This window comes from Stegodyphus dumicola, chromosome 4, assembly GCF_044657685.1.
Source record: "Stegodyphus dumicola isolate Sdum_Otavi_A_Nest chromosome 4, ASM4465768v1".
In the NCBI taxonomy this organism is placed as follows: Eukaryota; Metazoa; Arthropoda; class Arachnida; order Araneae; family Eresidae; genus Stegodyphus; species Stegodyphus dumicola.
In genome coordinates this window covers 213692032-213719106 of record NC_140771.1, presented here as the reverse complement: position 1 = coordinate 213719106, position 27075 = coordinate 213692032, and the positions used below count along the sequence as shown (strand labels likewise).

The window sequence follows — 27075 nt, the reverse complement described above, 5'->3', positions numbered from 1 at the left end:
AATAAATAATGTAAAAAAGAACATGACAGAACAGGAATCCAATCAACTCCGAGATAATGTCTTCAGAAGGATGATACGCAAAAATTGATTACAGTTCCTCTTCCATAAGAAAATCCTTGCTTTTCTATTTCCAGAATTAGCTGATGAAGCATTCCAATAATTTTTTTTTTTTTTTTTTTTTTTTTTTTTTAATCTTAGCAGTTTATCCGGAGACTGGTCTTCCCGAAGCAAGGAAAAATGGCAAAAATACAAGTAAAACTATTGTCCCCCCCCCCAAAAAAGTGCCGTACGTCGCCTTTTGAAATAATCCGGAAAAACGCCAATAATTACGCATTTGTTAAAGATGAACAAGATATTTTCGTTTGCTTCGTTAATTAGTAATTTGATTGTGTTATTATCAATTGAATCGGGGCCTGGAGATTTCATTCTTGCCAAACTTTTAATGATAGTTCTTGTTTCTTTCCGTGAGAACAGGATGTCATTCCTTGTTGGAGAGGGAGTGGGGGAGTGATTTGTCGTCTGATTGTGGAGTATTTTTCTCCGGATGAGGAAAACAGCACCTCAGATGTTGTTGCTCTGTTGTAATTACTGCGTATTTTGGAAATCTCTTGGAAGCATAATTTTTGTTGGTTGGAAAATCTTATGCGTTGAAATCTGATGTGGAATTCCGTAAGCATTCTTATTTTCTGCGCACAGCTGCCTCCAGTTATTTTAATTTAGCATTATTGATCTTGTTTCTTTAAACTGCACGTTATTCATTGTACAGGGCCTTGACTTTACTTAACTGTCTTTAGTGTTTTCCATTTTTCTTTTCACAGCATGGGTTTTGCTCCTCTCTGCCCTTAAATCTTTTGTCCACCTGTTGATCTGAAACGAATTTTTGTCTTTTTTAATTAGGCGCGTTGTTACAGAAATTCGTCCAATAATTTTAATTAGCTATATTGCTGCATCATTAATTTCTCTCTTGTTTTTAAAATTTTCTATTTCTTCTCTTATATTATCAGCTTCTTGCTTGAGACATGCGATAAAGCGTTTTCCTCTGCTCTTGGAAATTTTAAATCTTCTAATCATAGATTCTGATAATGATTCTCCCGCATTATAACTTACATATTTTCCGTCGGAGTTTGCGGTCTCTTCGCGTACTTTCAATTCTGTAATTGCATTAGTGAAGTGACCAGTAATAATTAGATCTGGAAAGCTTTTTCCATTAACTGTTCCAAAAGTTGGAGATTCCTCAGGATTACTGTGAATGTTTAGCCCATTAGCTGCGAGAAAGTCCTCTAATATAGTTCCTCCACAACTCTGTAGATTAATATTAATTATTATAGTTACATGGAGAAAGCCCTTTCCTAACATATAATAGCACAAACTTTATTTCAACTATAGAGTTTTAAAGATACCTACTTTAAAAAAGAAATCATGAAGACAAAACGTCGCCTGTAAAACTAAATTACTTTTGAGCATTACGAAAAGGTTGCGGGTTCGTAATTTTTAATTTCATTTTCTCTGACATCCCTCCCGTAAGAGGAAGGGATCTCTGATATCTTCCTGTAAATTCAATTCAAAAGCGTTCCTCGCCGCCAGAAAAACAAATAAAAATTAAATTAAATTAAAAAAAAAAACACAATAATTGAAAATGCCTTATAAAAAAGAAAAATCTGATTATCTTCGCAAAATGTAAACGGAAGCATTTATCGAAATGCGTGCAAATAGCGTATCCAGTTATCATGTTTAATCTTAAAGCTTTGAAACTCTTGAATATTCTATAAAACTATTCCGAAAACGTGTTACTAGCTTTCGCTTTTTTACTAATCATAAGCCACTGCAACGAAATTAAAGTAAATAGACGTTCCCTTCTACTAGTAGCAAAAACCTTCAGATTCAATAACTTACATTTTAAAGTTTCAGCCTTGTTAGTGAAAACAATTCAGTATTTAAAGACTGTATGAACGAATTTTTAAGAAATTTATAGCATGTCTTGGAGCAGCAGCTAAACTAAGATAGAGTTAAATTTCACATTACAGAACACAAGCTTTGTGCCCGAAAGAAAAGATATAAGTAAATTTTCCGAAAACTATCAATGTTAATTCCTTGACCCTTCTACTAAAATTATCGTTGTTAATTCCTTGACCATTCTTCTTTTAGCTTCAGTTCCACTAAAATAAGCCAAAAAAAAAAAAAAATCTTCGTTAGAAGAACTGTATTTGAATCCTTGAAGCCTTTCGCATTCACTATGACGTCAATTAATAATTTAATTCCAATCCCTCTTTTTTTTTTTTTTTTTTTTTTTTTTTTTTCCCAAAGTGTTACCCTTTTCTGATAATTTTTACATAGGTGGCGCAGGAATTTTTGCTCCCTTTATTGTTACTTATTCATTTTAATTCGGTCATTTAAATATTATATTTCCAGAAACTCATGCAGAAAATTTTAGAAACTTGAAATATTAAAATTAATATTCCTCTATTAATTTGTCATTACACGGACTACGGTGAAAGGTAAATGCTAATAACTAGAAAGTGGCCTCCTGTCGGATTTACAAGGTAAACGATTACGTCAAAAGATATTAAAATCGATTAGAAAATGCAAGAACTCTCACTTATTTTTGAATTGGATTCAAGCCAGTGTTGCACAGACAGACCTTCATGCTCCGACAGCTGGGATGAAAGTATTACCGAGTAGTGTAGAGAGAAAAAAAATCAGTGAAGCTGCTAACATCTTCCAGCGAATGAAAAGAAACAAGCAGAGCATGCAGGAAGCAGAAAATTCAAGGTTACCACAGACATTTTATATTAAAAAGAGCTTAACCATCTTTTACGGAGTCCTAACAAAAAGTTGTTGATATATGACTAGACTATAAATATTAATTAATGCAATATTGCAATTAACAGACTTTCCATGAATAAAATAAACTTCCTAACCTCTTCTAGTAAAAACATCAAAATCCCTATTGAAAAATCCATTACGTATGTTCCTCACATCGTGGAATAACGCGGCGCCTGAACTTCTACTAGGCCGAATTTTGAATTTTTATTTATTTATTCATTTATTTTATATTTTGTGCGAACTTAAAGAAATTTTGATAAATAAACTCAGCGATTTAAAACAAGTGCCCTGCCACTCGGCAAAGCGTAATATTCAAGTTTACTCAGAAAGCTCAGCGATTTAAAAAAAATATGTTTCCACCATGCGAAGTGTAAAACATTTGTTCTTTCAAATTTATTCATCAATTACTCAGCGATTTAAACGAAATGTACAAATATCACCACTGCCCGAAATTGTAAAAGCCTTGATCCACAGCTGCCAGTATTGAAATCTGAACAACCAGCTGAGTTTTTGAGCGAAAATCAGTAAAAACAGGGAGGTTTTCAAGCTGCATGGCAATGCCATTCCGAAGGAAATCCAAATGTATTTGAAATTCACTTTAAAATACATAAATGCATGATTCAGATTATTGAAATTTAATAATGTGATTCTGTTAGTAAAATATATCAGATATTCTAAACTTTAATGCTATTTGACTAATTTCAATTTTTAACATTGTTACACTTTAATACTGAGCAAATCCCGACTGGGCAAGGAAAACTTTTATTTAATAAAGCACTTTTAAAATGATCAAAATAAAATTAATAATTAGTGTACATAGTATTTCTTTGTCTAAACTTTAAAAATGTACCATAAACTGAAGTAAAACAAAATTAAATACAAACATTTACTGATTAAAAATATGATTGAAATCTTCATATAAAATTCTACAAATATCTATAGCAGATTAATCTTTTGACGGTCATCAACGAACTCAGCCTGCCTTCCAATTATGCATCATAGTGGACACAAATAATACAGCTTGTATTATAAATTTATCACTGACGAATATCATGTGCATTTGGGAAGAAAGAATTGCTTGATCTCGTTACTCCCAAAGAGTTAAGGCAATTCAGATCAAATGAAGCATTAATAAAAAACTTTAATAATATATTATACCATAAAATGTGACAAGAAAAGATAATACAATTCAGATGAAATAAAATCTAACAGGAAAATTTATTTTGAAATTCACTATGGATGGCGTAATGCAATTTGCACAATTTTAATTTTCATTAATTGAATGAATTTTATTTATTGCAAGGAAGTATTTTGCTTACTAGCTTTCCCTAGTAAAAGTAAAACATTAGAAAAACAGGAGATTTGATGATGTACCGACAGAATGGGAGATGAGTTAGAAAACCAGAAGAGTTGGCAGCTATGTCTTGATCCAACCCTGAATACAGTCATCTCTAAAGTACTGTCGGGCTTTGGTCCGGTGCTAGCTAAGCATTCAAACCAACCCTTTTTTCCAATAGTACAGTCATTTTCCAGTTTACAAGAATTACTATTACAAATTCTATTGTTTAATAAGTACTGAACTCTGCTGAAAACTGTCTACACGAATACAAAAAGGAAAAGAAAATGCCTGTGATGACAGTGGTAAAAAGCAAATGAGGTCATAAGCATTTTAGTTTTCACCCAAAATAGTATGCCATTTTTGGTACGTAATTTAGAATATATAAATATTGTTAAATCATACATTAAAAAATTGTTCAATCATAAAAATATATCAAGAGTACATCAACTAATCTGTTTCACACTGACTTCCCTCCAAATATGAGAATAATGCAAACAAACAGTTCTCTCACCAATATTGTTCTTCAATACCATTTACACATTAATTTCTTCATTTCTGATGATGTTTATTCTTTGGTTAATTGTAATGTATTTATTTTATTTTGAATATTGATTATTTAATTTATGTAATCAAATGTGTCATTTTTCAAGCATTTTATAATCAACTGCTATAAAACATGGGTAAACTGCAAAATAATAAATTTCTAATAATTTGAAGGGTTTTATGTTAATTAACCAGATATATACATGTTAATTAATCAAATAACATATTACTACTTTTATTCTATTTTTTCTGCTACTTTCATCAATTTTCACCAGAATGCAAATTAATTAATGTATGTAGCCTCTATTAATTATCTTATAGTTGATGGATGGCTCATCTGTAAAAATTTTTTCAAACATGCGACAGATTTTTCTACGAGTTTATGTTAGAGCTGTTTCCGAGGCAACAACTAAATTTCTTTTGCATTGAACCATTGCTTACATAATTTTATTATACAACAAGGTGCTGAATCCTGTTAAAATAGGAATTTAACATTGCTGAGAAAAAAATAATAACAAATTTTGGTATCAGAATAGTATCAAAATACTTCTCCAAATACAGCATGCTTTCAGTTACATATAGTCACCCTTCAGTAGGCTGCATTCATATGACAGCTTTGTGGCTTAAGGTGTAAAAATCACTAAAGTCTGTTCAAAACTGTTAAAAGGATTCAAACCAGTGCCAGTCAAGGAAGGTAAAGTAACACATGCATAAATGTGCAGCTGACTCAGTGAAACCACAGGCTATACGTCAGTGTATATTTGTTTCGCTGTGACTGGTCAGTTCACATTCTAAGTCAAAGGGTTACATTTTTTACATAAAATCATTAAACAAGTTTTTATGACAAAGCACAATCTAGCTGCCAAGCAACAAAGGTCAGCTTATGCTCCTTATGAATCTCCCTCCTCATCTGAACGAAGCCATACAATTAGACTGTAGCTCTCTACTCTATGCCACATGTATTCTCAAACAACACTTCCAAATGCAGACATCTTATTGGACCAAATAATTTGCTTCCACTGGTCATCTGTCCAATCAATGTTCTTTCTCCCACTGAATTCTTTTCTTGCACTGCTGTAGAAAGTGAAATGGTTTTCTTGGAATCTTACTCCTAAGTCCAAAATTTGATCACCTTCTACTTACTGCTGTTAACTCACAAGAATATCAATTGCACTTAGGTCATTTATGATAGCTTCAAAGCAAATTATTCAGTCTTTAAGGCACGTCTTTTTTTATTCTTCTGTCATTAGAAGTATACTTTTTCTTCCTTTCCTCTGTTTTTTATTGATTTTGTTTCCATATAATGTAAGAAAAAAACTTTCCTTCTCTATATTTATCCATACTGCCACCTTGCAATTTCAATGCAGAAGACAACATTTTCATGTAATTAAAAAAAAATAGGTACTTTTCCGTTTTGCCGGCGCAGGCGATAAAGTCGCCAATAATGGTACAACTAATGCCAAACGGAATATCCTCACTGGTAACCTTTTACGCCTCATTTTCAAAACAAGTCGCAGCCATTTCTTATCAGATTATTATTTTTTTTTTTTTTTTTTTTTTTTTTTTTCCTTCAATACTGGCATAAAATTACATAGAATATTTACCAGATACTTCAATTTTATGACCCAAGACCATTCTCGGTAATTAAGTCAATTAGGAAGCTATCACACCACTCACTGAAGACGAAAATATAGTAAAGGCAAAGTCAAGAGTTAAATTCAGCAATTCTAATGCACCAGCGAAGTAAAGCACTGCGGTTTTACATAATTTCTGAGTAAGCTATTCGTACGAATTGAAATAATTCTTGCATTTAAACTTGTATTCCAAGATTTGTAAACAAGATTTAACTTGAAATTAATTTAGATAATTACTGAGAGAATTAGGTTTCGGTAGTATAGTTTACGTGAGATGAGATCTCTTGGGGTCACGTGATACGAACCGGTGAATCAGGATGTTGAACAATGAAAGCATAGTAAATTCCTAAATTAATGTCTTTTTTACAAATTTATTGTTTTTATTTATTGGCTTTTTACAAAATTTTAAGCTCTATTAAAATATTTATGCCTTCAAAATAAAAAAGTCTTAGAACTAACATTTGTTAACATTTTTTATTTGTATACTGTATGTTGTCGCCAATAATGTCTGCTTGGCGAGATTTGCGCCGGCGAAACGGAAAAGTACCAAAAAATCTTACTTTTTTATGAATATCTAAACTATTCTTTTTTTATTAAATCATTAGTTATAATTTAAACTCAATTTACATTCTAAATATATTCATAAATTATTAATTTCACATAAAAATATGTTTCTTCTGGAAAACAAACTGAATAAAGCACCAGCATGACTGCAATAAACCAGTAATCATCCACCAGTAAGTCAGTTTGCAAATGCTCATATTTTACTCAACGAGGACTATGACTGACTAAATAAGATTTATAGTTTTTTTTCTTCCATTTAATCAGATACTTTTAGATTAAATTTAAGATTAACATTTTTCAAACTAAAGGTACCTGAACTTTTTCCACCTTTCAATTCAGGGCTAAATTTCCTTTCAAGCACTAAAAAAACATTTTTTTCATGCTTTGTTCTCTCAAAATAACAATTTGCACATGAGCTTCCAATTCAGTGTGATATTTTTCGTAAAGCAAGCATTTCGCAAGTTAAAAACAATTTGGTACTTTCTGATTATCCCCACTCCTACCAAAAAGTCATAAATTTATCAGCAACTTTGAATTCAATAATTCATTGAGGGCTGAGTTTTCGCCAAGTTAATGCAAAAAAAATCAAGAGCCCTTTTCAAAGTGGCCAATGCATAAAGAATTTCATAAAACCATGATCAATCAATAAAATTGTACTTCTTTGTTAGCCCACAAATCATATTTGGCAATTTCAGATTTGTACCAAGATTTCAGCTATAATTTCTCCCACCTCGTGAAATGCAAATGTAAAAATAAACAGCACAATATATAATAATAATAATAATACTCGCATATAATTTCTTAAGAATTTTTAAGAATCCTTATTATTATAATTTTATTTTATGTAACTGTTCCAGTAAACTGCAGCCCTTTCACACATATTAAGCTGTTTGTTACACCATTTCCTGAACGTCAATGACTCTGCCCAAAATTACATATATCTAATAGCAGTGACAAATGATATTCTGAAACCACTGAACCAATTTCAACCATAGAGACTCTTCTTCTTTTTGCAATTTTTAACACTGCACCTCCAAATGGTTTCATTGTTAACATAAAGTTTCACGTTGCGGCCAATTTTAGCATACTCGTTTGTCAGGTAAAAAGACTTCTTTCTCTAAAAAATGATATAATATTCACCTCATCAGTTGGTAAATTAAAATATTTTTAACATCATAAAAAAGAAGCAATGGATATATTTTTAAATAAACCTCATAAAAACCTCATGAAAATGAATAGGTATAAATATATTTACGGGTGCCCCTTGGCGATAATTGGCGATTTTGGCAGTACATGGACACCGAGTTTGTGCAATTCTTTGATTTGTTATACAAAAAACACTACTCTAATCTACTCTAACCATTGAATAATACTAGAACATGCAGCAAGAGTAAAAATGCAACACAGTACTAATACACAATTATGTAGTGAAGTATAAGTAAGTACATGCAGCCGTTGCTAATATAGATCACGTGATGGAGATATAAGAATACACAGCCAGATTTTGGTAAGATATCTCGGTTGATTGGTGACTCAATCTCGGGGCCACTGTAACAAAGAAATACCAATAAAATTTTTTAAAAGGCAGGGAAAATCAAAAATAAAACTGCTAAATTTTATGCTTTTTTAAAAATGTTTTATTCTTTCCATAAAGACAGCAATCGATTTTCGCTAGCAAAAACATCAGAAATTTCAATCAGAAAATTGCATAAACTCGGCATCATGTATAATTTTGACATTGCATACTAGCTGACAATAAATAAAGCAATAACTGTTGTAAACGAGAAACAGCAAACTTTCTATCCTGTATTGTAATACTTTGCTTACAATTTTTCATGCTGCATTTCCATAAAATTCAGTTGTTTAAGAAGTGCAACTTCATAGAAAGTAAGTTTTGGGGAAAAACATAATATTTCTGTAGAAATGTAATGCTTTCATTTTCATCAGCTGATTAACTATGAGTTCCATCATGATTCTTTACTAGGCAATATCTCAATTAAAAAAAGAAACACTAATCAGGAAAATGATTACTAGACCTCAAAAGTGCACATCCACATATACTTAACCAGACATTTATCAATTACCCCACATACTTGATTTGCCACATAAATACATTTTGACAGCATTGTGGGCGAGGCAACATACTGCGTTGCCAGAATATATTTTTGCAACTTTTCGTTGCGGGTTCGAATAATCAGAAACTACCGAAATGAGTTTGGAGGAACAATATATTTGTTCTAACAATGTAGTCAGCAACAGAAATCCTAAAGCACATTCAACTGATTAAACAGATAGTGAAATTTCTTATTTTTCTTTTTTATTATTTAAATGTTGCAATAAAACCAAATTTGATATTTCCTTTATCAGGGGCAAATGCTATTTATGAACATAACTTTTTTCAACTGATTAATGATATATAGATAAATATAAATTGATTTCTTTATTACAAAATGCCCAAGTTCAAAATAAATCTGGAATACCTTATAAATAGTGCTCTGAATCTTTTAAATATATGTTGCATTATTAACTAGAAATTCACACTACTGTGAAATATAAAATAATACAGTACAAAGTCTCTAATCCGGACGTCTATTATCCAGAATGATCTATAATCCAGACCTCAAAGCCACAAACTTACGCATACATGTAATGCGTTTATGCATGCGCGTTTGACGCGTTTGCATGCGCTACGCATGCACATAAAGACAGTAAAGACAGTGCCCATGCGCACTTCCGATAGTGAAGAAAGTAACAGAGAAAGTTATTGAAAACGAAATAATTTTTATTGACAAGTTAAAGTTAGTCGGTACTCTCGACACAGCAATTACAGGACTTGAACAATGGAACTTTGTAACTGAACAAGAAATTATGTCTGTTTATATTATTAGAATTAGAGAGAAAGTATTAGCACAAAACACGATGCAACTTAAACAACTTACATTGATAGAAATGTTTACTAAAGTAAACAAATAAATATTAAGCTTTTTTTTTTTGTAAATTTTGATAACCTTTAGATCATAATTGCTCTTTATTTTATAAATTATGGTTTCACATTTTTAATTGTATAATTTCTGCATGCCATCCTACCAGATTTAAATTGATGATCTATAATCCGAAAAAACCCCTAATCCGGAATCGCCAAAGTCCCAACGAGTCCAGATTACGGACTTTGTACTGTATAACATATGTCAAATATAAAAAAATAATAATATAATTCTTTCATAAATTATTGTTATGTTTGCTTCCCTCCCTTTAAATGATCTGAATTTATTTATGAACATATATGAAATATTTTCATAGATGATAATGATATCACAATTTTAAAATCTTTTAGAAAATTTTTTCTATTAAATAATGACAATAATTAATCTTCTGAAATATTTTTCTTTTCGAGCAAAAAACCATTCTGCTAATACATGATCAAAGAAAATGGTATGTTCATTAGTAACTGCCATTCTTTGCTATATGTACGCAGAGGACTGTTCTTAAGCTACTGTGTAAAACATATTACAAAGTTGAAAAACCTTTAAATGCTGAATATGACAAGGAGAAAAATGGGAGGAAAAGTGTGCTTTGTTGTCAGAGACTGTGCATCTAAGTTAGTGAATAGTAAGTTTAATGATAATGTTGATTAGGTCAAGCATCATCCCAAGTAATCATTTCCCTGAATTTTTGAAGGCTTTACATATGTAATTAAATCAAAAAAATATTTCTGAATATATTTCCTTGAAATCATAATAAAATGGCAGTGATGTAATAAATGAACAATGCAAATTATAGATTGGAAAGCTCAAGAATTTCTTTTCTGCTTATTCTGAGGTTCTTTTAATAGATGATTTGTATCGTAGAGAAATTTTAAAGTACTTGCTGGGTTTAGTAGCTTTTGATGAGAAACAGGATTTGAAGCGTTTTAGTCTAAACAAAAATCAGATAGTTAGGAATATATACACACAACAAACACTGTTTGCCAAAGGTAAAAATAACTTTCAAAATAGTCACTCATTATCACTTATTGTGAAGGAGGTTCAATAAAATTTCACATATAGGAAAGAGAAATTACGAATGAAACAAATATAAATTCAAACTTACTCCATTTGTTTTCTAATATTCTGATCGTGGTTTGAATGGCCATATTTTAATTTCCCAATGACTGAAAAAAATGTCAAATTCAGTTAACGACTCTTACTGAATTTCTGAATGCTAATGCATTGGAATGTTAGGATGAAAAGGCAGAATTTACTTTTAAGAAGCGGCTACAATGCTGTTTTGATTAAGTAAAAATGCTGCAGAGGATTTTTATTTTTATGAACAAATGACTGGGGTTGCATTCAGCACAACTTCATATCATGCAAATTTTTGCATTCTCCGCTGTTACTCCACAATACCATATTTCTGTAGAAATGCAATACTTCCATCAACTGGCAAACTCTACTCTCCCATTATAATTTATTACAAGAGAAAAAATGCACGCAATCTAACAAATAATAATCCCAAAAAATGGCCATTGAATTTAGAACGTGGAAATTACGAATAATCAGAAAATATCATATTCTTTGGTAACTTAATGTGTTGCATCATCAATACACAACTTTTCGGTGTGAGAGCAGATTAAGAAAGTACTTATATTTCTTTATCAACATTACTGATTAGTGCAAAGAAATCTTAGTATGTTACAGTATTACACTTAATCAGTAACTGTAAATTAATTTCTTAATAAAATACTACCCAATAAGGAATTAGATAAATTATTTATAACAAGGCATGAAAGCCTGAATTATAATGGAAATGCATTTAAAACCAAATATTCAAAATAATTATACAGGATATTAAGCAAAATAATTAAAAAGATATAAATACATGAAAAACTTTTTCCTAAAACCACAAAACAATCCTTCGCTTCTTTCCTATTCTCCGTAAACAACAAAATCATCTGCTTTAAACTTATTTAAAATAATACTAATATGAGTTTATATCACGAAAAGGAATCATGCCAGTTAGTTGAATGAGCCAATGAATCTAATGGCTTTAAGTTTCACATTAAAAAAGATGGGGTTGAACGAAACAGCAATAAATTTAGAGTAATATTTATTAATTCCTAACCCACACCGCAAACGCGATCTAACGAAATACGTTTGAACCGCTTTTCAAAAATGAAATAAAAATGTGTCAATGCAATCATGTTTAATTATTAAACACGATGTTTTATACAGCACAAATATATGAAAATAATTAAGTTACGGTCTAATTTTTCAGAAAACTTACTTCAGTTTTTCTTCCTTTTATGGAGATGCATTAGTATACATATTAACATAAGCTACCGACATCAATTTCTCGCGGGTAACAAGTAAATATTTCAGAATAACCAAAAACAAAATATCGTTGCCACTACCAAATAGCAAAATATTAGTTTCAGATTCTTTCTGTGTATAAGGGGCGAATTCAAGTGCAACGCTTGTCATGGTAATCGCACTTGCATTGCAAAATCGGATTCAAGAGCAACGCTTTTCGGACACGCCTACTGAAAATACGTCACTACCATAGAGGAATTTTGCGGCTACTCCTGACTAAGGCTCCTATATACCAGGCTGAATCATCAGGCATTCGCGCTCCCAAGTGGGAGATTTAATGGCGGCTGTGTAGTTACGGTGCAACAATTTTTTGTGTTTCTTTTGTGTAAAATGGGCGGATGTACAGCTGTTAATTGTTCAAATCATTCACGGAAAAGTCATACATTGGTAAAATTTCCTAAAAATGAAGAAAGAAGAAAAATATGGGTAAATAATTGCCGAAGAGACAATTGGAAACCTGGTCCAGGCGCTGAACTTTGCTTAGTAAGTATAATGTTAATTACGCCTTCATTTAGAGTTTATATCTTCTCTGATGTTTATAATGTGCAAGTAAAGTGAAATTCTTGTGTACAATAACCTGAGTATTTGCTAATTTCTGTAATAATAGCTATAATTAAATTAGTCTAGGGTTAATGTACCAGTCGCCAAACATCGCCAATGTAGATGTTTTGAATGTGGAAAAGAAATTTCTCTTCTAATATACAGCGCGGATTTTGTTTTCCTGTGCTAATTGTGGAATTTATACTAATGTAACATGAAAATCATTAGCATATTGAAATTTATTAAAAAATAAATAATAATTTGGAAAGTCAAGATAAAATCTGAATGTTTGCTAAAGATATATGTAACATTACACTATAGTTGCAATATCGTTGGAATGATATATAATTTTTTCCTTTATTTTATAATCACTATTGTTAAAAAGTTAGATGAGTTGTTTATGCACGGAACCCACTACTGTTTCTTGGTTAAAATAACTTCCAGAATTTTGACATTGACATCTGAAGTCAATAGAATAAATTGAATAGTGTGAGACAAAATATATATAATCTGACTTCAATAATTGCAAGGATTGTGCAAGTTTATTTATAATCACAGTATTATACAATTTGGCAATGGAGTAAAGATTTAGAAATGAATGCAGAACATTCAAATTAGTATTTTCTTGTTTCTAATATATAGAAATATAGTCTATTTTCCAGTATAAAAGTTTTACTTAAAAGTATGGGAAAGCAGATTTGTTTCATGCATGATCTTTATAATACTGGTATGAAATGAATGAATTTTAATCTGTAAATAATTTTTTGTTAATATTGAAATGCGTTTCTTTGGGTACATTTTTAGGCACTTGTGGATCATGTCAGACAATATGCAATAGAAAAAAGATGTCCGTGTGCATAAATTTTCCCATTGTGTTACTTCATTTTATCTAAATTTCAAGGGTAATTCTTTTCATTTTTATATGGCATGTTATCAGTATAAAGGCTAGTGAAAATAAATTGGTATGTGTATCTGTTTTTGAAGTGTAATGCTTAAATAAAAAGATGGTGTGTGTTTCTTCATTTAAACAAAATTTCAAGGATAGTATTTTTCAGTGTTTGTTATTTCTCAATGTAAAGGGTAACAAGGGGAAAAAAACTGGTATGGTATATCTGTTTTTTAAGCATGATAATTTTATTTATTTCTTTAGTGATGCATATATAGAGAGAGAAGGTGTTTGGTCCAACTAAAGTTATAATAAATCTAATTTTACTAGATCTCTCCCTCCCCTCAGGTGTAGAAAATTTTCAAGTGCAGAAAGTTTATTTGCAGAATTAATTCATTTCTGATAAACTTATTATCATTAATTTTTTATATAACATGTTATTAAGTTACACATTTGACTACTGTGTAATAAAATTGTATTTAGGGCAAAAAATTAACTATAATTTTGCATCTGGTGACTAATATCATATGCTTCTAAGAATATTACTTTAACTTTTTCCATAATTTTTGTATTTCAGGAACATGAAACTGTTATTTTGATATACTTAAATAATAAAAGTGTGTATCTGAATCAATTAATGGATACAAATATTTTACAGTTATTTTTAGAAGATATTTGCCATATCGCTTCTAATAATTCATAAAATATGTTAAAATATAGGTAAATAATTTGGTGCAGAATTCAAATTTAGGGTTTAAAATATAGTGAATCATAAGACTAAATGATTTTTATTGTCATGATTTGCCTGGGCTTAAGAATGTACTTTTCGCCCGGTGGAAATTGTCATCAAACTGTCCTGAACAGGCTTTTTGTTGATAATAACTTCCAGGCTTATCAGTACCTCCTTTTGAGTGGAGGGTATGCAAATATAGTACCCAATTTAAATTACATTGTGATTGTAATAATATTGTGGTATTAAATAAGTGACTATAATTACAATTTAGATAATTGCATTGTAATTATATTACATTGTGTCTGTGAACTCTTAATTTCATTACTTTATGCAATTATGTTGTAAGTGCATAATCTAATTGCAATAATATAATCTATTCGCAATTACAAAATAATTATAAATGCAGTTACATCTTAAATAGAGGCCATTTTAATACTTTTAAATTTTCGCAAGATAACTTCCCATTAAGGTTCATTTGGAGGAAACTATGCAAATACTAAAAAAGAAGTTATGCTAAATTTACATATTTTGTACAGTACTTTCTTGTTATAATGCTGTTCAATATATCTTCAATACTTTTGTAAATTTAACGACATTCTTTGCAATCACTGTGGTGCTTTAAAAAGAAGTTTCTTAGTTATGCTTTCTAATAAGAATGGGTTTAAAATTAAGTATTATGTATAATAACTAGCAGTTAAAAAAACTTGACTGCATGAAAATGCTGTTGCTGTGTAAAATAAAAAATAAGCTTTCTTTTATGCTTTGAAATGAATTACATTTGATTAAGTCGTCCTTTTACAATTTAAGAATGTGGTTAACACACATTCTTAAATTGGACAGGTTTTATCTAAATTATTAGTATAAAATATATAAACTATGAATTATTTTGTAACATAACTCAAATTACAAAATTCATTCTATATACGTTCAAAGTTATTATCTTTTATGGAATAACTGTTTTTTAATTTAGGTAAAAATTGGATTTTTAGAAGTATTACAAATACAATGCAACACAAAGGTGATCTGATTGAAGAGGAAGGACTTTTTATTACGGTTTCTAGTTCGTATTTATATTACATTTGATGAAAAGCATCCAAAACAGAGAATGCTGTACTTTCTTCTTCCATATATGTTATGAAATATTTCACACATTTAAAAGAAAGTGTTTCTTCAGAATCTTGCACAATTATTTCCATATACCTCAGACTTAAATGACAACTATTTTTTTAGTATGAATTTACAGTGTTTTTATGGAAATTTTTGTTAAAATGTCATTAAGATAAATTTATTTGCACACTCTACGCTTTAACTATTTCCCCATTTGACACTATTGAAAGTTTTTATTCATATCTTATTTATTTTAGTCTGCTAACGAAACTGAAACATCTAAAGAATAAGTTATTTTGAATATGTTTACAAAATATACGCGAAATTTTTATTTAAGTGAAAACGTCTATATACTATTCGAGAATTAATAAATTATCCGAAAAGTTTATATGCGCTGAATGCCGCGCGTCTATAAAATAAATCTTTAAAAAAAACAGCAGACATTCAGCCAGCGTGTGCGATAAACGCGCCAAAATTGGCAGCGCGTTCACTCCCTCGCCAAGAGAGAAAAGTTGGTGATTCAGCCTGGTTTAGAGGAGCCTTACTCCCTCCTTCTATTCTAACCTCCTTGGGTCAGGAGTAAGGCTCCTCTAAACCAGGCTGAAACCGTAATAAAAAGTCCTTCCTCTTCAATCAGATCACCTTTGTGTTGCATTGTATTTGTAATACTTCTAAAAATCCAATTTTTACCTAAATTAAAAAACAGTTATTCCATAAAAGATAATAACTTTGAACGTATATAGAATGAATTTTGTAATTTGAGTTATGTTACAAAATAATTCATAGTTTATATATTTTATACTAATAATTTAGATAAAACCTGTCCAATTTAAGAATGTGTGTTAACCACATTCTTAAATTGTAAAAGGACGACTTAATCAAATGTAATTCATTTCAAAGCATAAAAGAAAGCTTATTTTTTATTTTACACAGCAACAGCATTTTCATGCAGTCAAGTTTTTTTAACTGCTAGTTATTATACATAATACTTAATTTTAAACCCATTCTTATTAGAAAGCATAACTAAGAAACTTCTTTTTAAAGCACCACAGTGATTGCAAAGAATGTCGTTAAATTTACAAAAGTATTGAAGATATATTGAACAGCATTATAACAAGAAAGTACTGTACAAAATATGTAAATTTAGCATAACTTCTTTTTTAGTATTTGCATAGTTTCCTCCAAATGAACCTTAATGGGAAGTTATCTTGCGAAAATTTAAAAGTATTAAAATGGCCTCTATTTAAGATGTAACTGCATTTATAATTATTTTGTAATTGCGAATAGATTATATTATTGCAATTAGATTATGCACTTACAACATAATTGCATAAAGTAATGAAATTAAGAGTTCACAGACACAATGTAATATAATTACAATGCAATTATCTAAATTGTAATTATAGTCACTTATTTAATACCACAATATTATTACAATCACAATGTAATTTAAATTGGGTACTATATTTGCATACCCTCCACTCAAAAGGAGGTACTGATAAGCCTGGAAGTTATTATCAACAAAAAGCCTGTTCAGGACAGTTTGATGACAATTTCCACCGGGCGAAAAGTACATTCTTAAGCCCAGGCAAATCATGACAATAAAAATCATTTAGTCTTATGATTCACTATATTTTAAACCCTAAATTTGAATTCTGCACCAAATTATTTACCTATATTTTAACATATTTTATGAAGTATTAGAAGCGATATGGCAAATATCTTCTAAAAATAACTGTAAAATATTTGTATCCATTAATTGATTCAGATACACACTTTTATTATTTAAGTATATCAAAATAACAGTTTCATGTTCCTGAAATACAAAAATTATGGAAAAAGTTAAAGTAATATTCTTAGAAGCATATGATATTAGTCACCAGATGCAAAATTATAGTTAATTTTTTGCCCTAAATACAATTTTATTACACAGTAGTCAAATGTGTAACTTAATAACATGTTATATAAAAAATTAATGATAATAAGTTTATCAGAAATGAATTAATTCTGCAAATAAACTTTCTGCACTTGAAAATTTTCTACACCTGAGGGGAGGGAGAGATCTAGTAAAATTAGATTTATTATAACTTTAGTTGGACCAAACACCTTCTCTCTCTATATATGCATCACTAAAGAAATAAATAAAATTATCATGCTTAAAAAACAGATATACCATACCAGTTTTTTTCCCCTTGTTACCCTTTACATTGAGAAATAACAAACACTGAAAAATACTATCCTTGAAATTTTGTTTAAATGAAGAAACACACACCATCTTTTTATTTAAGCATTACACTTCAAAAACAGATACACATACCAATTTATTTTCACTAGCCTTTATACTGATAACATGCCATATAAAAATGAAAAGAATTACCCTTGAAATTTAGATAAAATGAAGTAACACAATGGGAAAATTTATGCACACGGACATCTTTTTTCTATTGCATATTGTCTGACATGATCCACAAGTGCCTAAAAATGTACCCAAAGAAACGCATTTCAATATTAACAAAAAATTATTTACAGATTAAAATTCATTCATTTCATACCAGTATTATAAAGATCATGCATGAAACAAATCTGCTTTCCCATACTTTTAAGTAAAACTTTTATACTGGAAAATAGACTATATTTCTATATATTAGAAACAAGAAAATACTAATTTGAATGTTCTGCATTCATTTCTAAATCTTTACTCCATTGCCAAATTGTATAATACTGTGATTATAAATAAACTTGCACAATCCTTGCAATTATTGAAGTCAGATTATATATATTTTGTCTCACACTATTCAATTTATTCTATTGACTTCAGATGTCAATGTCAAAATTCTGGAAGTTATTTTAACCAAGAAACAGTAGTGGGTTCCGTGCATAAACAACTCATCTAACTTTTTAACAATAGTGATTATAAAATAAAGGAAAAAATTATATATCATTCCAACGATATTGCAACTATAGTGTAATGTTACATATATCTTTAGCAAACATTCAGATTTTATCTTGACTTTCCAAATTATTATTTATTTTTTAATAAATTTCAATATGCTAATGATTTTCATGTTACATTAGTATAAATTCCACAATTAGCACAGGAAAACAAAATCCGCGCTGTATATTAGAAGAGAAATTTCTTTTCCACATTCAAAACATCTACATTGGCGATGTTTGGCGACTGGTACATTAACCCTAGACTAATTTAATTATAGCTATTATTACAGAAATTAGCAAATACTCAGGTTATTGTACACAAGAATTTCACTTTACTTGCACATTATAAACATCAGAGAAGATATAAACTCTAAATGAAGGCGTAATTAACATTATACTTACTAAGCAAAGTTCAGCGCCTGGACCAGGTTTCCAATTGTCTCTTCGGCAATTATTTACCCATATTTTTCTTCTTTCTTCATTTTTAGGAAATTTTACCAATGTATGACTTTTCCGTGAATGATTTGAACAATTAACAGCTGTACATCCGCCCATTTTACACAAAAGAAACACAAAAAATTGTTGCACCGTAACTACACAGCCGCCATTAAATCTCCCACTTGGGAGCGCGAATGCCTGATGATTCAGCCTGGTATATAGGAGCCTTAGGAGGGAGGCTTCGCAGTTTCCTCCACTATCGTCGAATGAAACTCCACGGAACAAGCAGCGTCCATGTTTGTTACTTCAAAACATTGCAATACGGCAGTGAAACGTACGTGTTTGTAAGCTGTTCTATGCATGCATTTTCCAGTAAAAATATGGTAAATTTATAATGAAATGCTTCGCTATTGTTAGTTTTTTGTTTTAAAGATATAAAGATGATATCCGTAATTTACTAAGTACAAAAAATCATTAAGAAATATTTCGAAATCTTAATGCATGTGCATAACATTAAAGCCTTTAAAAATTATGATTCTGCATAATTTCAAGAATTTGCTTAGGTTTTATTAGCAACTTCTCGGGTATTATACTTTCCAATTGTTTCTTTAAGAAGTGATATTTCTGATTTATTCGCAATATTATTATAATTTATTAAAGAATCATTTTTACCTGAAATTAATAACAGATAATTATCTAAAAAAATGGTAACATGTTGCTTTTTTTTTTTTTTTTTAATGAAAGTTTTAAATCGATTCTTTTCACAACCAATAATCAACTTATATCAACAAGAAAATAAATATTAATAAAATAAAACAGATTTATGTGAATTCAATGATTTCAGTTTATGCGCGTTTCATATTTATGAATCTCAAAGATATTACCTTGAATTAAGCTGAATTACAGAAATATACCTATATAAATTTTTGGATATATCTTTTCACATGTTCAATTGTGTAAATATTTTACTTACATTTATCGCTATACTGCCCAGAAATTTCTAAGCTTATGCAAAAACATTTTAACTACAGAACAGTTTATCTTGATCAAATGCACAAATTATATCCGTAACAGTTCACAAAACTTAAGAATGAATAGTAATTAATACATAAAGAAAAGCGTTGCTTTATTTAACACCTTCACAATTCATAAAAATGGTAACAATTGATTTCTTACTTTTCATGAAAATTATAAAACGAATTATCTAAACGTTCAAATTATACAGTTTAAATCCTAGCATATATCATTGTATGTTAAGGAACGAAGATACCAGCTGTAAGCAAAAACATTAAAATGTATTTAACATGTTTCGATTATTATTAAGTCATTTTTGTCACATCTGGAAAGAAAACAACATGACATTGTGATATTTTTTAACATACTTATAAAATTACATAAAAAAAAAAAAGAAAATCAATACTTACGAATGAACAGTAATCCCAGGAATATTTTTCGAAAATCTATTTTTGCATCCATATGCAATATAAGCTGACAAGCTTCAAAAAGAAAAGGAAAAAAAAATGTTACAATTACAGACTTCCTTGCGCAAGTCACAGCGATAACAGTAACATGGCCGTCCAGCTTCACCGTTTAAGTTGAACCTTCCCTCCTTCTATTCTAACCTCCTTGTCCTGACCTGCCGCAAACTCTTAACAGCGAATGTAAACAAGATGGGTGAAGTGATTTTTCTCAGACGTTTAAGATATCAGAGAAATGCTGATCAAATTCCTTGGCATTTAAGAGACAGTCGTAATGCTTTTGAAATATCGGAGCGTGAATTCATCAGTTGATTCAGATTAAATCGGTTTTCTTCAATGAACTGAAACCTTTTCTGAAGGCAACTGCCAACGGATATTCTCTGCAAAAGCAGGTTTGTTTTTACTTTAGATTATGAAAACTGAAATACTTCTGGAAATGTTTCCGAATCAAAGACTATGCTTAAATGACCTATTTGAGAATATTATATATTTTTATACGTAAACACACAAATTTTTAATGTTATTGTATCAGGATTCTTTCTTTTTCATCTCGTTTTTTTTTCGTAGTAATGATCGAAATCGTTAATTACTGCGAATTTTGGAATACAGTAATAATATGACCATTAATTTATCGTTTTAATATAAATGTATATGTATATATTAGGGATTAGTTTTTTGGAATATTATATATTTTTCATGGTTTTAGATACGTGCATTTAATTTACATATGCTATCAGAATTTCAGTGATATAGTAAATTAGTTTGCAGCAATAATTAATCTTTGATATGTATGCAATTAAAATTTCATAATTTAATTTAACTTTATATGAATAGAGAATATTTGTTAAATTCAAATTTCATTCTTTGCAGCAATGGCGCATGAGAATTATTTAAATTTAACTTTACTTTTTATTTTTATGAAACAATATATATATATATTCTGTAACTGTAGGGGGAAAAAGCATGAATTTTTCTCAGCTGTTTAAACAGTTCCCATGTGTAAAATAGTATTTCATCCCCCAAAATATTAGTTAATTTTCTCCTAATGTATAATGTCTTGCCTGTTCGTACAGTGTGATTAATGTCATGGTAATTTTGGATACTTTCTATAGATCTTGCATAATAACTACACATGTAAGTTATATACACATTCATAAATCTCTTATGATATGAAAAGTTATTGCAGACTTTCACATAACTATTAATAACTTGATATTCTCGATAACAGGTGACTTACCTTACTTCCGTAGACCATGATCAAAATTAAATAAACTTATAAGGTTATCATACTAAATTACACGAAAAGCAGCATGACATAAATAAATACAAAGAAATTAAATGTATTTACTGTACTAATAGATTATTATATTACATGACATTGTTTTGCCCATGTATAATGGGAATGAAAGCCAGTTTTCCATAGAAAGTCCTCTACAGAGGCATCTGTTTTCTTAAGCAGATTGCTTTTACCACATTTCAGTGACCTTGATTTAAGTATGAAACTGGATAATATTTTCTTTCTGCATGAAATGTGTTAACTGAGTTTTAGAAATATAAGCCATCTTGCAGTTACTGTGATAATACTAATTTTTGGTACCTCCATATTATACCATCAACCATGAAAGTTGTGCTAATTACTGCTGTGGAATTCTGAGCCAGACATTTGTATACAGCAGTTACAACAAACCATACATCAGTCTCTCTGCAGAATACATGAAATAACCCTGCTGTGAAAGTATTGGACCCACTTCGTGAAAAAACATTCGTTCATTACTACCGTTTTATTTGCGATCAAATTTTACCAAAAGCTCATTTTAGAATGCTATGAATACAAGTTGTCCACAGGTAATTGTTCCAATTTCTTATTGTTTTGTTCGCTATTTCCACAAACAGTAGATGTTAATTCTTTCGACTAGCTGTAAAAGAACTGGAGTGCAATCACAAATGTGATTCTACCTAGCTTACCAAGAATTATTTTGGGTTACATACAAATGAAACCGCAGATGTTGCAAGTGTGGTGATATTAATTTTTGTTTTGTCTTCATTAACCAGAAAAATAAATTTTCCATTAATGGTGAAAAGGTAAGAAATATATGATAATAAGTATAACATTGTAGTCATTTCAAATTACTGCAAGAATGTTTCATTACTATAATTACTACAATTTAATGAAAAAAGGGTAGCTGTAATTTTTTTTTTTTTTTTTTTTTCTGTGTGTGTGTGTGTTTTAATGTTTTATTGCATATTTTTTAATAATGAAAAAACAGTGACATATTTTTGTTAAACATGGAAAGTAAACTCCTTAAAAAGACTGATTTATTAATATGTCAACTATATTTAATGTTAAAAATCTGTGTATTAAAATTTCAGATGAAACTTTCTTTTGACTTAGGATTTATGTTTCTCTAGGTATGGAATGCTGGTCTGAGGGTTCTCTATGCTATAGGACAATGGCCAGGCAATACTCATGATGCATTTATATGGAGTGGACTGAAACAAAATCTAGATAGTATTTTGTCGCATCGTGCATATCTTTGGGAGATAGTGGATTATATTCCCATTTTATCACGGGAACATCTCTATAATGAGAAGCACAGAAAAGTTCGTGCAGCTATAGAGATCAAATCAAGATTTAGGGTACTGCACGATACTGGTGGAACACTATTGTATTCACAAAGCAAAATATGTAAAATGGTCATATCTGGTGGCCATTTTACATAATATATGCTTAAGGTATTGTGTTGAAAATCCTGAGATTGATGTGTTTGAAGATGATGAGTTGGTACCTTCAGAAAGTTTTCAGTCAGTGCATGTTGAAATTGCATTGCACAATGAATTATCTTTAAATTTTGAAACTCGATAATAAAAACCCAAAGTGGGCAACAATGAACCTCTGGCAAAGGTGAAACCCCCTTCATGGATAATAAAGAATATATTATAAAAAAAATTACTTTCATAATATATTCTTGGGGACCCACAAGCCATGGTTTATATTTAAACCTGTAACTAAATGCACAACCCTAAATGATTTTAATTGATAATAATAATCCTAAATAATTTTATTAGTCCTGGTTTCAAATGCATACTGACAACTTTTATCATTATTGTTCTTCCCTCTGAATTTCTTGTTTCCATCATTTATGTTTAAAAACTCTTGACTACCAGAAATAACTTAATAGGCTTGATACATATATATTTTAGTGTTGGTATGCCAGTCATGATTTACAATAGTAAGTCACTATAAATTAGCATTGCACTTAATTTATCTTAAACTTAGCAATAAGATTTACTGCACCAAAATTCAGTTTCTTCCAAAAAGTCAAATGTAAGAACTTCATGCTTATTTATTATAGTATAAATTAAAACTGACATATTCTGTCAAAGATATTTAAATGTATTTCCTAAAAACAATTATTTCACTCTATACTGTTTATGTCTTCTTGGGGGTGGGCAAAACAAATATTGGACAGTTCAATTTTCCTTCACCATTCCTGTGAGCATATTCTTCTATTAAGCAGGGTTTTGCTCCAATTCCTGATTAGCATAATATGTAAAGAATAAACAGCCTATGATTTATGCCTCCATATCCTCTTGTATTATTTAAAGAACACACATTTTTCTTTTAATTCTAGATTTTAAAACATTAAAGTAAGGGAAAGATTGTTTGCTGAATTTAGATTTATATCATCATTACGCATTCACTATAATAACTTACTGCATACTTACCTCAGTGGGTTTGCCATTAAAAGAAATACATTTAAGTAAAATCATGAGTGTATAATAAATTGTTTTTCAGCCAAAAAAAGAGAAGGGGGAAAATAAATACAGTTTGATTCACTTAATTTTTAGTACGCGACTCAACATTGTTATTGTAAACTAGACATTAGCCATACTTTAATAGTTGTCATCTCTGTATTTTTAGAACTTCGAAATTAGAATGTCAATTTTATCTGCCATTGTTATAGAGCTGTAGGATATCGAATGTTATTTCTTCAATGATAAAAAGAAGTGAAATTTTTAATACCACATCTCATTCATATAACTTATTAACATAATTGAAAAACAATTTAATTCATTTCGTGTTATATCTGAAAATTAAAATTTGTAATACATTGACTAAAGATTCTTACAGGTCTTATTCCCATTTTCCTCCAGGAAAAAGATAATTGCTGTGTAAAATGCATAAATATTTTCAGGAGACTTATAATAGTGGTATTAAAATTATTATAATGTTTATGTTATATAATGGATCTGTGAATTTCTTTTAAATAATTTTTATAATCACAAAATTTTATAAAATTAAGAAAGTAGTAAATTTTACAATTAAAATATGAATCCCACACTGCAGAAATACATACAAGAATGAAAACACTGTAATATTTGAAATGCATGATTTATTTTTTTAATAAATTAATAATTATATTTTGATTTTCTATGACAGCAGACTGATTTGCAACTGATTGCTTATACAAGTCACATATTTCACACAGTACATTAATATATTCTTCTGCGTTTCAATTATTTTCTTTTCTGCAGCTGTAATATCATCTCTCTTCCTTTTTTCTCTTCGGTCTCCTGCTTCGAATAGTTGAGCTTCTATCTGAGGGAAAATTTTAAAATATTCATTCAAATTCAAATATTCTTAATTTTTCTATTTCATAATGTAAAACACTTTTTATAATTAATTAAACAATGAAACTTCTCTAAAAAGGAACAATTCATAATATTGATTTCTTTAACTTTCAATTTTTTCCCCTTTATAATTTTTAAGACTGTTTATAGATCAAGAGGATTTAATGATTATTATTTTAAATTCTTAAAATCTTGTTCTTAATAAAAGACATACTCTGTATATAATGTTCGCAATAAAGAATTGAAATAGCTCTTTTGTATGAGAAATATTAATTTACATCTGTTATAATTAATTTATACCAGCGGTTCTCAGCCGGTGGTATGCAAAGAAACAAAATATTTTTAACTATGAAATTCAAAAATCTCATAAAGAAAAGAATAGTTAATAAAAATTTCCTTCGATCGAAATTGACTTGAAGATTTAGAAAATGACACACTTGTTAACTTTTGGCTGAACCGAAAAAACGAATTTAAAGGCATTTCAAATAAAGCTATCAAATTTGTATTGTCTTTTGGCACAACCTGTTTGTGTGAAAAATGATTTTTTCCATGTTAAATTTGAAATATAAATACTCACCAAAAAAAAAAGTGGATCCTAATTTACCATTAAATGAAATAAGAGCAGACATAAAGAAATTAAATATTAAAGTATTATAACTGAAATTTTGATAATCAAGTGAATAATTAATTTAATTAAATTTAATTTTGATAATTAAGTAATCATCAGTTTTTAATCTAATAGTTTTTATGTGTACATATTTAATACAAAGAGTGTGCAAATGGCAATATATATATATATATATATATATGTTTTTAATATTTCTATTGAGGAATTGAAAAATAATCATTGTAAAATTAGTAGTAGTATTAATGTTTTTCAGTTTTTGCTTAGATGGTACACTACAGTCAAAAGGTTGAAAACCGCTGATTTATACCATTAAAGTTTTTCTGTTGGGAGGAAAAGGAAAAGAAGAATCCAGAAAACATTAGATTTTATGTAATAGATACAAACTTGTCATTCCTAAATGCCATTGCAGATTTCCTCGTGATAAAGGTGTGGAATTTTCTAATGTAAAAAAGAAAAAAGCATAAAATAAGCACAATTTACTCAACAATCTTGACTGAAATATACATGCTTTCAGAGATAGCATAAAGCAAGAAAAGTTTACTCAACAATCTTGATTGAAATATACATGCTTTCAGAAATAATATACAAAGCATACTGCATAATCAAAGTTATGAGTTTATATACTATGAGATACTATACATGTTTATAATATACCACGTTCCTGTACACCTAACACCTTGTCCACAATTTTCTATACAATTCATTAAAGATAGTTCCTGAAACATAACTGACTTAAGAAAAACATGCGTACTTCTAATTTATGCATAATAATTTGACAAACATTGATTTCAGGTAAAGAGCTACATGTATTACATCAAAGAAAGAATGAATAAGTGTAATTTGCCTTTATCCTACAAATACTTAAAAACATTTACATTAAAAAAAAAAATGAGGGTTGATCTTTACATTATGGTAACTTGGCGTTTTTTTGGCGAAAATTTGGCGACCAACTCTCCTACAGCAACCCTCTATTTTTTTTTCCCGCCGCCATTTTGTCTTCACGAAGTAAAGACATGTTTCTTTTCTTTTTATCTACTGAACACTTCTTCCAACAATCTACTAGCCGAATTACACTTATGCTAGAAATTTTATCTAACAAAACTGCTTAATCATGACAAATATTCACTGCAAAATTGGGAAAACGTGCACAATACCATACTCCTTACGCGTTTTTCAAAATAACACATACACATAAACCATGTACACGCCGACTTATTTTTACTTAAAAAAACATCCCAGAATTGCACAAAAATGGCATTGCGCACACTCTTCACTATATCCATGTACACTGCTTTTTTCTCATAAATTAGAAAAATTTCACGAAAATACATGACAATTTTCTCAATCTTTAAACCCGGTAAAAAGAACATATATGAAATTACCTGATCGCGAAAAAGTATTTACCCTTTCCAAATATGAACATTTCCACATATAAAATAAATAAAATA

The 27075-nt window shown here is 29.5% G+C and overlaps 1 protein-coding gene and 2 long non-coding RNA genes across 4 annotated transcripts in view; all 3 read right to left on the bottom strand.

Annotated features, from left to right (window-relative positions):
• Window positions 1-12321, bottom strand: part of LOC118193348 (nucleoside diphosphate phosphatase ENTPD5-like) — a 113764-nt gene extending 101443 nt beyond the window's left edge. Inside the window, exon 1 of one of the 2 annotated variants that reach the window (XM_085815960.1) lies at window positions 12166-12321. The gene's annotated coding sequence lies outside the window, so the exon portion shown is untranslated. Of the gene's footprint in view, window positions 1-2596; window positions 2699-12165 lie in introns of those variants that run through there. The other variant, XM_085815961.1, reaches the window with a different exon arrangement.
• A 5018-nt stretch (window positions 12322-17339) lies between these two features.
• On the bottom strand, window positions 17340-19104 carry LOC146997817 (uncharacterized). Its single transcript, XR_015040543.1, has 2 exons — window positions 18854-19104; window positions 17340-17992 (listed from the first exon to the last, which is right to left on the bottom strand). It is a non-coding gene; the product is annotated as an uncharacterized LOC146997817 (long non-coding RNA).
• A 5640-nt stretch (window positions 19105-24744) lies between these two features.
• Window positions 24745-26786, bottom strand: LOC146997816 (uncharacterized). Its single transcript, XR_015040876.1, has 2 exons — window positions 26012-26786; window positions 24745-24967 (listed from the first exon to the last, which is right to left on the bottom strand). It is a non-coding gene; the product is annotated as an uncharacterized LOC146997816 (long non-coding RNA).
• Between the last annotated feature and the right edge of the window lie 289 nt (window positions 26787-27075).